Genomic DNA, 14,083 nt, shown 5'->3' with positions numbered 1-14,083 from the left:
TAGAAAATAGACCTTCTCAAAGTAGAAGGAAACAACCTTTTATTCCATGTAGGACTTTATCCCCTATATGTGCTATGGACACCTGGAAAGAACCCAGTGAAGAGAGTCTATTAACTACAGAGAGGTCTAACAGGCAACTATATGGTTCCATGGCACATAAAATGTTGGAGTCAGGAAGGTCTGAATTCAGATTTCTTGGCAACTCTTGGTATGGGAACTTCTTCTGCTGATGTAGATAACAACTTGTTTGGATCTCGAAGAGTGTTCAGGTTGCCTGGGTCACTGAAAGGCTTATTGACCTGCCCAGGGTCACTGTGTGTGTGTGTGTGTGTGTGTGTGTATCCAGGCTTAGCCTTCTGGCCTACAAGACTGATGCTCTCTCCATGATGCCACAACCATGATACAAATGCTAAGAAATCTTAAATGCCTTCCAAATGGAGAGAGGTCACCCATGCATAAGAAGCCCTCTCCAATAGAGAGCAAGGAGCTGCCTTTCTAGGATAGGAATCTTCAGTCTCCTGGACTAACCAATGATCTAGTAGAGAAAATGAGCCCTCTTTATCAGAATATTTCCACTGAGCCTACCCCTCCTCCCACCTTAGTTTTGTTCCCACTTTTAATTCAACACGAATAGGAAATTAGACTTTTTTGTCTTCTACTCTGAGCTTTCAAAGCAGGTCTTCAGGGTCCTGTATTTGGCACAATCAACCCCGATTTCTTCCTTAATGGCAGTCCATCTAGTTTCCTTTCTCCTGACTCAAACACAAAACTCCACTCACCCCTAGCATCCTTTATCTTGAATTCTAATCCAATGTCTGTTCTCTCTCTATGCCACCCCCAAGTCCATCCCCCTGTCATGATTCAAAGAGATTCCTCCTTGATATTCATAATAACAACAACAAAAATTTGTATTGAACATCTATTATTTTTCTAATATTATCAGCCAACATTTACATAGTACCTTAGGCCTTACAAAAATATTTTCTCATATGATTTTCGTACAAACTCTCGTACAATTACTCTCCCCATTTTACAGATGAGGAAACTGAGACTAAGAGAGGTTAAGTGATTCATCCATTGTCATACAGCTAATAAGTGTTAGAGACATGCTCTGAACTAAGGTCTTCCTGACTCCAGATTTAGTACTTCATCCTTTCAGCTACTCAACTGCCTCAGACAGTTTATTTGCCTGATAATTATAATTGTTTATTATAATGTAATTGTTCATCAATACAGCAAATATAAGAAAAATAAAAGAATTTTTCACTCATTGAAAAGCCTGAAATAGATGATATCATGCGCTGACCTATTTTCAAGATGACCGTATTTGTAGATATTGGATATTCACTGGTGTTTGGGGGGATCATTACATAGTAAAACTTGTCATGGCAGCCATGGATCTTTCTTTGATACTCCTTCATTTGCTCACCAAGCACATCACACAGTATGATAGACTGACCACATATGGATAGTGTCTGTCACCCTTTACCAGGATATTAGGGTCTACAGCTCAGACTATGTCCTCCATGCTCTGTTTCTCATAGACCAGCCATGCTTATTCCTTCCAGAATTAACTCTGCTTCAATCGCTTCCTCTGTGGCAATGGCTAAAGAAACCGTTTCATTAGATTAGATGAAAACAGAATAAAGAGCAGAGCTGTAAGGGCTTGTGCCACAAATGAAACATTCCTGTCTCACTCCAAACACAGCCCTTCATGGGTGGAGTTCATTCCCACTCTCTTCCGGTCTTCTAAGTTGTAAGTAGGAGAAATCAGGAAACTGATTTGCTTAATTATACTCTCATCTACACAGCCCAGAATATAATGAATTCTATGAGCATTTATAGGAGGGGGAGATTCCTTCTGACTTAGAAGATTAGTAAGAGCAGTGGGTCCTACAGTTAGGAACCATTGGGGATCCTACCCTCCAGAGGCTTAGTGTGAAGTTGTTATGGCAGAATATACATGACAAGATTCACAATTCATGGAAGAAGTCATTTGTTCTAAGTGTGTTCTTCAGATGTAAAGCCTCCTGAGTTCAGAAGAGGGTGTGCTATTGGGCCCCTATTTAGGCCTAACTTCTAAAGCTGCATGCTTCCTTTGCAAGCACTAACACATCACTGTAAATTTGGAGACTGGGTGATCTAGAACTCAGCTAGGAGAACACAGGTTCTACAGTAACAGGACAAGGACAAGCAAGTTTGGATGGTTGTTGGGGTATCCAGAATCTCAAAGTTGAAAAGACCCTCAGGGACTGCCTAGTTAGTCAGTCTTTAGAGGCAAAGAAAGAGAGATAAAGACACAAGTAGAGAGCATTGGAAACAGTGTTAGAACCCAAGTCTCCTGGTTCCCACTCCAGCTTTCCTGTACAACTCTCTCCTCCAGCCTTGGAAGAGTTCATTGACCTCCTCCAATGAAGCTTTATCTTCTGTCTTTACCTCTAGGCCCATCTGGCAACCAGAAGTCCTTGAAAGCTCATCCTTGACAGCTTGCAGGGCTCCATTCACCACATCCAGACTCCTCTTGGTTTTTCATGTTCCACAGACCAAAGGTATGATTCGCCCATGCGCCGTCCCCTTTGTCACTGCAAACGGGATGAAACGAGCCTTGTGTTTCTTTGAGAATGAAGTCTGCAGCCTAGAGAATGCTTGGTGCCTAACTGAACGTGGGTTTGTTTATTCTTTCGTCCCTTTGAGAGGAAGAGGAATGCTCAGAGGAGTGAAAATAGAGTTTGTTTCTCTATAATCACACCTGTTGTAACCCAGCAGGAAAAGGCCACTTAGCCGGGTTTTCCAGGAATTGTTGTCTGCTGGCATGGAGGTCCTGATCGGAGTTGTCACGGGGACTTCATTTCCACCTCTTATTTCTTGGTCTTTCCTCTTGATGGGAGGAGTGCTGTCTGTGGTCATGGTGTGCGACACCGCTGGGCTCTTGCTCAAAGCGCCGGGGATGGCAGAGGCATGTGTTTAAGATACAATTTGGTGGTTATCTTTTTGTTTCATCTCACTCATGCTTTCCAGCACATTCCTCTGTCCTCGCATTAGCCCTCCTTTGTAACAAAGGATAAAACGGAAGGGGGCCATCTTCGGCAGTTTTCCCTTAGAGTCAGCAGGGTTTCCTTTCTCCAGAATGATTTTCTCCATTTTGCCTTCGCTCTATCAAGCATCCCCTTGTTATTGGCTGCAAAATGGATTCTCTAAATAATTTTAGACTGTATTGTCACTTTTATGATATTGGCAGTTAGCCATGAGCACTGATTATCCCTCCAGTTACTGTATCTCTTCCTTAAGACAAACATTGTAATTGTATCTATACCAGTATTGAATATCTCCTGGTAGGAGGACTCTCAAACATTTTTATATATTTTAAAGTGGTTATAAATGAGACTTTTTTTTATTATTCTCTTCTGGATATCATATTTTTATCCAGAAATGGTCTTAATTGTTTTGGTTTATTTGGTAACCTGCTACATTGCTGAAATGAATTGTCTCCATTAGTTTTTTTTTAAATGATTCTTTTATGATTCTTTTGGAATTCTTTTGGATTTTATGATTATTTTGGAATTTCTAAGTAAATACCATGTCATCAGCAAATAGGGAAAGTTTTGTGTCCTTGGCCCATCTTTAATGTTTTTCTCTTGTCAGTATTTCTAGAACTATGTCCAATAACAGGTGAAAGAGATAATATTTGTTTTACTTCTGGGTTGGGGAAGTTTCTACTATTTCCCCATGGAATAAAATGCTCAATTTTGGTTTTAGATTAAAAGGATTTTTAAAAATCATGTTGAAATTTCCTCCTGTGTCTATCTAGGTTTTTTTTTTTTAATCATACATGAAAAGGGTACTTTGTAAGACTTTTTCTCTTTCTACTGATTTGATGGTGTGGTTTAGGATGCTTTTTGTAAAAATATGATTAATTATGTTTATTGTTTTCCTAATATTGAACCACTCTTGTGTCCATGGTTTAAATCCAACTTGATCATAATGAATATTTTTAAAATAAATGGCTGCAGCCATTTGTCAGAATTTTATTGAGAATTTTAGAATTAATCTTCACCAATACTTATAGTCTACAGCTGTCTTTTTTTATCCTTGTCTGGTTCAGATTAAATGACTATATTTTTCTTACAAAAATATTTTTGATTGTTTTTCTTCTAAATTCTTGAGAATAATTTTTGTAATGTAGGCATCAATTGTTCTTTAAAACAATGTTAGAATTCTCTAAGAATTCCATTTTCACCAATTGATTTTTCCTTTGCTAGTTCCTTTGCACTTGTTTCAATTTGCTTTCATGAAATTAGATTAAAGATCACTATTTACTGTTCTATAAATTGGGGTATTTGTCTTTTTGTAACTATTTCTTTTGATTTCCCAGTTTTATATATATAACTGTGCACAATAGGTTCTTATGATTTTTATTTCTTTTTTTATTTCACTTTAATTTTTTTTCTAATTTCTAATAAAGAAATTTCTAATTTAAAAAAATTCTAATTTTCCTCTTATTTAATAATTTTTTAATCTTTTCAAAGAACCAGATTTAATTTTTTAAACATCTTTATTGTCATTGTTTTCAATTTCTCTTTTATTATTCCTCCAATGTTTAAAATTCCTTACTTAGTGTCTATTTTGGGTTTGATTGAATCCCTGATGTTTAATTGACTATTTAGTGCATCAATATTCTTTCCCAATGTGCGTTTTTAGGAATTTAGGGATTTTTTTTTCTTCTTCTGATGACTATGTCCCAGAAACTTTGGTATACTGTCTCATTATCATTTTCTTTCATGTATTTGCTGTTTCTACTGTTTGTTCTTTGACCTACTCATTACTTAAGCTTTCATTTTTGTCCCCCCAGTTAGCTCCATCTTTTGTCATAGTCTTTCTTTGGTTCCTTTTTTATGTGTTTTATTATTTAAAGGGTGTGTTCACCATCTCTGCTCCCCACCCTCACCCTGTAATTCCTTTGAGTCACTGATCATGATTTATTTGGACAAATGTTTTGTGTGTGCTGACAAATATGTGGATTCTCTAATGTCTTCATGTGGGAGATGCCAACATCTTTCAGTTTAAAATGATCCAATATGTTGAGTTCACTAATTTTTATTATGTTAATTTTTAGATAGATTTACCTAATGCAGAGGAACATTAAAATCTGCTATTGCTATGTTTCTGTCTTTGGAATGCAGTTAAAATTCCCTTAATCAATTTAGATGTTATGCCATTTGGTCCATATGTTTAACTTTAACATTGGTTTGTTTAGTTATAACATAATTTCTTGTTTATCCCCAATGATAGTGGGAATTCCATCTATCTACCTACCTACCTACCTACCTATCTATCTATCTATCTATCTATCTATCTATCTATCTATCTATCTATCTATCTATTGATTTTTGTGTTTCTGTATGTATGTATGTATTTTTTGGCTTTGTCTGATAAGAATAATTGGTTCTTGCTTTTTTGCTATACTTTTGGCACTCGATCACATTCATGGTAACCTTTGTTCCAATTTCATTCTAAATCTGTGTAGATCTTTGCTTTTTTTTCTTTTTGGAGGGCAATTGGGGTTAAGTGATTTGCCCAAAGTCACACAGCTAGTTTTTGTGTTAAGTGTCTGAGGTCGGATTTGAACCCAGGTCCTCCTGACTCCAGGGCTGGTGCTCTATTCACTGTGCCACCTATCTGCCCCTAGATCTTTGCTTTTGAAACATAATTCTGTTAAACAGGAGATTGTGGGACTTCATGTTCTTGTCTATTGCTATCACTTTCATTTAATTACTTAGTCCACTCAAATGTAAAAATGCCATAGATTTGTGCTTTCCTCTCTTTGTTTCATACAATGCCAAATATTGTCATGTTATCGTTCTTTAAAAAAAAGAGGAGAGGGAGCATAGTCCATGGTGTAATGAAATGGGATTTTGAGCCAGAGGATATGGGTTCAATCCAAACTTTGCCACATATAATGAAACTAAGGGCTTGGAGGAAGGTCTGGGTTCAAATACTGCCTTAGATACTAGCTGTGTGCTCATGAACAAATGACATAATCTTTTTGAGCCTTGGTTTCTTCAATTCTTAAATGGGGACAATAATAGCTATTTACCCTACTTCCCATGGCCAAACTTGATCAAAACAAGGTAAATCACTTCCATTATGCATGCCCATAAGCTAATCATTCAATTTATCCTAGACTTAAGCTCTTCATCTGTAACGATCTGCTGTGTTTCTAGTTGAGTTGTACAGTCCCTCCATCCCCAGACTTTTTGTTCACAAAAAGGTTGTGCCATCATCAGATCAAAACACATTTTCAAGTTGTAATGGGCAGATAACAGAGATAATGATGTAGAACCCTTTCCAGGCATTCTTTGCAACCTGTATTTGCTCTCTACAAAGGCTTGGCCCCTTTCAGGTTTGAGTGGATCATTCTGCAAAACCATGCTCATGTGCATCTTGAAAAATATGTGAGGCTTTGAGTAGTTCATTCTTACAGCAAAAGGTCTTTGAGTTTCATGAGGATACCATGACAAAAGCTTTAAGACCCCTGTGATTCTATAGGTGTGAGAGGCTTTGTGTGCGAGTATTCCTGTCATCACTCTTGGTTTGTAGCTCTCTTACTAAAAATGTTGCCTGTATTGTGTGAGAGGGTACTTGGGGTCTACCGGGGGCAATGTTTTGCATCCATTATTTTTAGTATGCCATTTTAGTAAACTGCTTTCCTTTGAATGAATTTTGTGTATTTATTGTCTGGTTACCAAAGACAGACACTTATAGGGTCTTGTGAGTACAAACCTGTAAATTATCTAAGAACTTGAGAATTGCAGCTGCTCTTTAGGGAACTGGGAGGACCAACCCAAGAGTGTAATTCCAGTATGGAGAGCAACCCAGAAGGGGAACAAAGGGTCTACATCGAGATGGTATATTTAAGAATGACGTTGTTACTAATAAGCATGATAGAAACCTAAAATATGTTTGGAGCAGGACACTGAGGCATCAGCAATCTCAGATTTGTGCTAAGGAGCTGTGAATTCAAGTTTTGGTTTTGTCATTAACTAGCTGCGTGACCTTAGGCAAGTCATCTCTCTGAGACTCAGTTTCCTTATTAATATAATGGGGAGCCGGCTAAGATGCTTTCTAAGCTTCTGCTTAGAACTTTAAGCTTTTTTTTTTCAGGACACAAATCTCTGTCTCTGTCTCTGTCTCTGTCTCTGTCTCTCTCTTCACATTATTGCTGACTAAGATGGAATCACTTATTGAGGAATGTGTATGAACTTCACCATCTTTTTTGAAAACCTCTTCATATTCACTGCTCCCTCTGATTTCACACCCCACCTTCATTTAAGGTAATGAAACAGTGGTTACCAAGAAAGACTTTTACTTCATTTTTGCAAATCACGAAAGACTTTGCCTTTGTACTGCTACCTCTGAATTTACTGCCCACCATTCTGGGCCCACTTCCTACCACTGCTTCCACATCATTAGGGGAGGAGAGCATGTGTGTTATCTGGAGGAGTGCTCAGTCCATACTCGGGTCCCCCAGGGTGTATCTCCCATCAGCATTTCACACTGTAGTCCAGTGACTGGATTTGTGCTGCAGGGCCATCCTCTGGAGGAGTTTCAAAACCTGAACCTCCCCATGATGGAATTGAGCACCTCATGGGTTAGTCTTGTCTTCTGCCATGTCTGTCTAGCTTTGCATTCTTGGATATTTACTGCATTCTCTTACTCTCAGAATTCTCCTTTGTAAAATGGGTGGTAAGGGAAGCTAGACTCTGTTTTCAAAGGTTCTTTGACAATCCTGGATTCTGTGACTCCCTGTCATCCCTGGCCTCTTAATCACTGGTTTGGTCCAACTTTGTGTATAGCATTAAGTAGATTTTCCCCAAAGACACGGGTGTGTCAGGAGGAGGCCGGCTACTCTTGTAAGTTTTTATTAGTCTAGAGATGAAGCCTCATATCAGACAAGACATATGGATTATGTTGTATTTATTTTTTGTAGTTGAATTAATTTTATATCTAAAAAAATGAAGCTTAATATTTGACGATGGAATTGAAGAGAGAGGACCTTGATTCAAATCCTGGATCTGCTTATTGTGATCTTGAACATGTCACTTAACTTTGTTAGGCCCCAGTTTCCCCAGCTGTAAAATGAAGACTTTAGATAAAGAGCTTCAAAGTCCTTACCGCCAGATTTCAGACTCCCAGAAGTCAGTAGATAGAATATAAAATGATACAGGGTGAAAGGTCATTCAACAGAAGCAAAGCAGAGCATTCCACGAGTCCCAAGATCATCCAAGGAAGATTAAACTCAATGGGTTTTCTGATTTTGGACAAGTTGAATCTGTGATTTCATGACCAATATGAGCTCCCTGTAAAGGGCTCGCCAATGCAGATCAACACTCAGCCTACTACCTGAAGTCTTATGGAGTCACCTGAGGCATGAAAAGCACCAGTCACCCAGGGTTCTGCTGTCTATCTTATGTATCAAGGCATGACTTGAACTCAGATCTTCTTTACTACGAGGTTATCTTGCTAACCATGGCTATCCCATGCTTCCTTCATCGGAATCTATAGTATTCCCATTCCAATGTTCACAATTTCTGGAAAATTGGCATCTGATATAGACTGTTCCTTTTATACATCACCTAATGGACTCTGCTCAGACAGACCTCTCCATCCCCAAGACCAGCATAACTAAATGGCGGGAGGTGCTGCTAACCATGTGCCCCTTTCCCTTGTGTTACCAGCATTTACACAAAAGCTGGGAGTCTCCCTATGGTGCTGGGATTTCAGTGGTGGAAGGAAGCCCATTGAAAGGCAAAAACATGGCTGAGGATTGTCACTAGGGAAGACAGAGCACAAAGGTTTCTGATGAAACAGATGATAATGAATATTTGAATAAAGATGCTGAAAGACCTTGACATGAGACCTAATCTCCAGGAGGCTGCAGTGATCAGGCAATGTGGACATTGCTTTGAATGAGAAAATATGGAAAAAGCCCAGGAACAGATTTAATAATCCCTTAATTAATCCTGTAGGGAATTTCAAGAAAGGCCGTGATCAGAATGTATAACCTGGCCCTTGCATTGAAAGATACGGCTTGTTTCCATCAATCACTGGAGACACGATGGAATTTGAGGGGTGAGGACAAGCCTAGGGCAGGTCTAGCTCAGCATGGCACAGTTCAGAGGACAAAGTCCTAACAAGTTCATATAGTCAGTCTGAAAACACATGAGGACAGGACTTGTCTTTCTTCCCTGATTTTCTTGACTCTTTAGAATCAATCTCGTATCTAACAGGGCTACATGAAAATAATAATATTATTTGTATTGCATCTTAAGTTTTGCAAAGCACTTTCCAGATATCTCACTTGATCCCACACCAATCTGACTGACGGGGTTGTTTTGTCCCTGTTTGATCAATGAACATAAGTCTGAGAGGCAAAGTGAGGGGCTGGGTCACAGATCTCAGAAGTGTAAGGCTTCGTCATGGCACCTGAGAGAAGTTGATTGACTAGTCTCAGGAGATGGCCTTTTAGCTAAGAAGTATTGGAGGCAGGATTCAAACCCAAGACTTTCTAACTGCAAATTCTGTCCTCTTTTCACCAAACTACTTAATTGTTTAAGTTCCTTGTACTACAAGACATCACATGTGCCATAGAATTGAGGCATTCAATGTTTCCTTATGTGTTTTGTCCTCATTGAAGCCTGAGGGATGCTGGGCTCTCACCTGGTCATCCAGTAGTCAACAAGCATTTCTTGAGCTCTTGCTGTGTGCCCAGAACGTGAGCAGTTAGGGTGAGGTCATCAATTTGTCTTTAATCTTTACTTATTGACATATTTTCTGGAGGTTTGGTTGGACTCCTAAAATTTCATGGTTAAGATGTTGCTGATGAGGAAACTTGCTCAATGAACCTTCAAGCAGACCTCTTTGGAGACAGAGGTACTACTTGGGGCACTGAGGAGTGAGGGGTCACATAGCCATTACTGTCAGAGATCCGGGCAGCTCTCTGTCTACTACCCATGCTCCCTCCCTCTGGTCTTAGGTGTTAGGTTGAAGGTTAGGTGTGTGTACGTGTTCATATAAACACAATCAAATATTCTTCATTAGAATCCCCCCAGAACCCCTCCTCGGTGTGTCTCACAGACCTATGAGTAGAGCCCAAGGTCTGATCTGCATAATGAGTAGTTCCTTTCCATCTCTGGCATGGTCCAATTCTCTGCTTCCCAGTGATTTTGACAAGGGGGAAAGCAGAACCTCTGCTAAAGGGTTGGGGGAGCTTATCAATCCCATTTCTTGAATAAAGAAAGTTATGGGATCCAAGGATTATCACTCTAGAGCTACAAGGACCCTAGACATATTCTAGTGCAATTGTCCTATTTTATAGATAGGGAAACTGATGCCCAGAGAGCTTCAGCAGCCTAGCCAGGAAGGAGGTATATGGCAGAGCTAGAATTAAGACCCTGGTGTTCTGAGTCCAGAATCAGTTGTCTTTCACAACACACCCCTCTGTCTGCTTGTTGCCCTATTCAGGTCAAATATGAAATGCCTATTTAAATGCTAGCACTAATTAAAAGAAAAATAAAACAACATTGCTTATTTTGTTTTACAAAAGGAGACGCTGGTGTCCAAGTCACAAGGCAAACGCATATAGGACATCTCCAAAGTCTTAGTGCCATTTTAGGCTACTAACACTCAGTTTTAAAGCATAGTTTTTAATGCTTCAAATTGCATCCAATCTTTGGGGACACCCTCCATAAATATAAGTAAGAGATCTAAGGGTATGAGGAAAGGGGATTGGGACGAGGAGCAGATGAGGAGCCCCTTGGATAAGGACAGAGAACCCAGCTGCAGAACACATAGGGTACAGATGACTTCATTTCATTAGATGCTTTTAATATTTTTATTAGAGAAATGGCTCTTGAATAATTCAAGGAAAGTAATTCAAACGTCCTATTTCCAGACCGAGGCCACAGACTGGTAATGGGGCCCCATGCTGTGGGCTAAGTGGTTCCTGATGACTTTAGCTTATTAACTATAAGGCCTTAACCAACAGATTATGCCTTAGTTGTTGAAGAGAAGGTTGTTTTTTACTTTTTTTTTTCCTAAATCATATGAATATCTTTTAGGAAGGAAAATCAATAGCAAGGAGTTAATTTACTTGGGAATTGAAACTACAGACTGATGTTGTGCCATTCACACTCAACCCAACACCTAGAATTTTCAAGTCCATGATTTCAGTGGGCTGTATCCTGCCCCAGCAGTGAGCAACACAGCAGATTCAGAGGTGAACTGTGTGAGGGTCTCTAGCTCCCAAACTTCTAAACTTGGATCCTAGGCTGACCTTGCTGGGCTGCCCGCTCCCTGCCAGGGCCATTGCCAGGCCTATGCTTGAGGCCCCAAATGATAAAACAAATCACCTTCCATTAATGACATGGGCGAGTTGATCCAAACTAGCAAGTGAGGCAGACAGAAGAAAATCTTCCGAAATAGGGGATGGGTCCTTCTGGACTGGACTTGGCATTCTTCCAGTCTGTGACTCCCTAGCTTGCTGAACCCTTTTTTGTTCACTATTGTTGTATGGATGGCAAGGGGTGGGGCTTGGAAGAGAGGGACATATTTTAATAAGCATTTGTTTTCTGATGCCTTCCTGATTTGTGAACCAGACACATTATAGTAACAAGAAAAAATCAGCCTCTTCTGGTTTTAATTAGCACTGACTTATGTGCCAGCAACCTCCATGAAGTGAGTGTAGGTGGAGATGGCTTAGGGGAGTCCTAATGGAAATCAGGGAGTGACCCTCAGAACACCTCAGCACTCTCGGCTTCTCTTTCCCATCCTTTCCCCCTCTTTCTGGGTCCTGGGGTCTGTGTTAGAAGGAATCCTAGCAGTGTCATCCAAGTTGGCAGGCCATGGTCCTTGCCTCTCCTAGTGAGATCATAGGGACATGAGATGTAGAGAAGGAGACAGCAATAGCTCAAGAGAGGCCAAGTCCCTGGTGTTCAGCCTGGAAGCTTGGGAGGAGAGTGATGCGTCTGGACAAACCCCTAATTGCTCTCAACAACCAGTGGCTCTTTGGAGAGCTGGGTGAGCTTTTATGTATGTCTTTCCAACTCCCCTTTGGGTCACAGATTGTTTGATTTAAACCTAGAAGAGACTTTGGAAATTGTTTAGTCCACCCTCCTCTCCCTTTATAGATGGGAAATTGAAGCCAGGAGAGGGAAAAAGGCTCACCTGGGGACACAGACCCTGGGAGAAAGTGTATCCAGAGTCAATGTTCTTTTCACAATTATATCCTGCTTCCAAGTTGGCTGGTTTTATGATTCTCTGATTTGGTTGAGAAGAATAATAGGTGGGGGTGGAGCCAAGATGGCAGAGTAGAAACAGGACTTATGCGTGGTTCCCACTTCCACCTCCTCCAATTCATGTAAAAAATGACTCTAAACAAATTTGGAGCTAGAGAACACACAAAATGACACAGAAAAGCTAACCCCCCGCTGAAGACAGCCCAGCAGGCTGCCAGGAAGGGGCCAGCACAGCGATCAGGAAGGAAAGCCCAGCCCCTCACGAGCCCGAGGTTTTAACCTCAAGGTGGCCACAACCAGCTGCTGGCTGGAGGGACTTCAGATCACCAACAGCTGTGGTAGTTTCCAGAATTATCAACCCATAGAATCTAAGGACAAAGTGAGAGGTCAGTGCAGTGTGGACTTTGGGAACCAGAAGTTCAGGAGTGCAGTCTGGCCTTTGCCCCTGGAAGGAGAAGCCGCTGAGGCACCATGGCTGTGCAGCCACTGCGACCTGGCTGCTTCAGAGCTCTTGGCCTGCAGATTGTAGGGGGACCAAGAAACTAGGCTAAGGGGTAATATCTCTTGCTTTAACCTGCTTGGATGTGGATTGTGGTCTAGGGTGGAGGTCCTGAGGTACATTACCAGTTTGCAGAGCATGGGAAGGCTTCAGAGAAGGCACCCAACTAATAGCTCCAGCAACTGAGAAAACCCCAGAGATCTGGGACAAAGTTTCTCCCTTTGGTAGCAGAGTTCTACTGTGGCAAAAAGCTCAAAAGTCAAGTAATTTGAGTGGCAACATGAGCAAGCAAAGGAAGTAAAGCAAGCAGAGTAATATGACTTTAGACTACTGTTTTGGGGATAAAAAGGATCAAAGCATGGAACAGGAGGAAGACAATGAAGTCAGAACTCCTGCACCAAAAGCTTCCAAGAAAAATATAAATTGGTTAACGGCCATAGAGGAGATTAAGAAGGATTTTGAAAGCCAAATAAAAGAATTGCAGGAAAAAATTGAGAAGAAAAATGAGAATGATGCAAGAGAAATCATGAAATGAGAGTCAACAACCTGACTAAAGAAAATAACACCTTAAAAAATAGACTAACTCAAATGGCAAGAGAGGCTCAAAAAGCCAATGAGGAGAAGAACGCCTTAAAAAGCCAAATTTGCCAGATGGAAAAAAGAACCTCAAAAGCTCACTGAAGAGAATCATTCCTTCAGAATTAGATTGGGGCAAATTGAAGCTAATGACTTTATGAGAAATCAAGATACTATTAAACAGATCCAAACAAATGAAAAAATAGAAGGCGATGTGAAAAATGATTGGATTACCTGAAAGCCATGATCAAAAAAGAGCCTAGAAATTATCCTTCAAGAAATTCTAAAGGAAAATTGCCCTGATGTTTTAGAAACAGAGGGCAAAATAGAGGTTGAAATAATCCACCAACCACCGCCTGAAAAAGATCCCAAAAAGAAACCTCCTAGGAATATTATAGCCAGGTTCTGGAATTCTCAGATCAAGGAGAAAATATTAAAAGCAGCCAGGAAGAAACAATTTGAATATTGTGGAAACACAATCAGGATAACACAGGATCTGGCAGCTTCTACACTGAGAGATCAAAGGGATTGATATATGATATTACAGAGGACAAAGCAGCTGGGATTAAAACCGAGTCACCTACCCAGCAAAACTGAGTATCATGTTTTAGGGGGAAATATGGTCATTCAGTGGAATAGAGGACTTTCAAGTATTCTTGATGAAAAAACCAGAGTTGAATAGAAAATTTAACATTCAGATACAAGAAGCAAGAGA

The sequence above is a fragment of the Petaurus breviceps genome, unplaced genomic scaffold (genome assembly GCF_028583685.1).
Source record: "Petaurus breviceps papuanus isolate PSGF00001 unplaced genomic scaffold, PetGlider_PUasm1.0 218, whole genome shotgun sequence".
In the NCBI taxonomy this organism is placed as follows: Eukaryota; Metazoa; Chordata; class Mammalia; order Diprotodontia; family Petauridae; genus Petaurus; species Petaurus breviceps.
Note: the sequence above shows the minus strand (reverse complement) of the source record.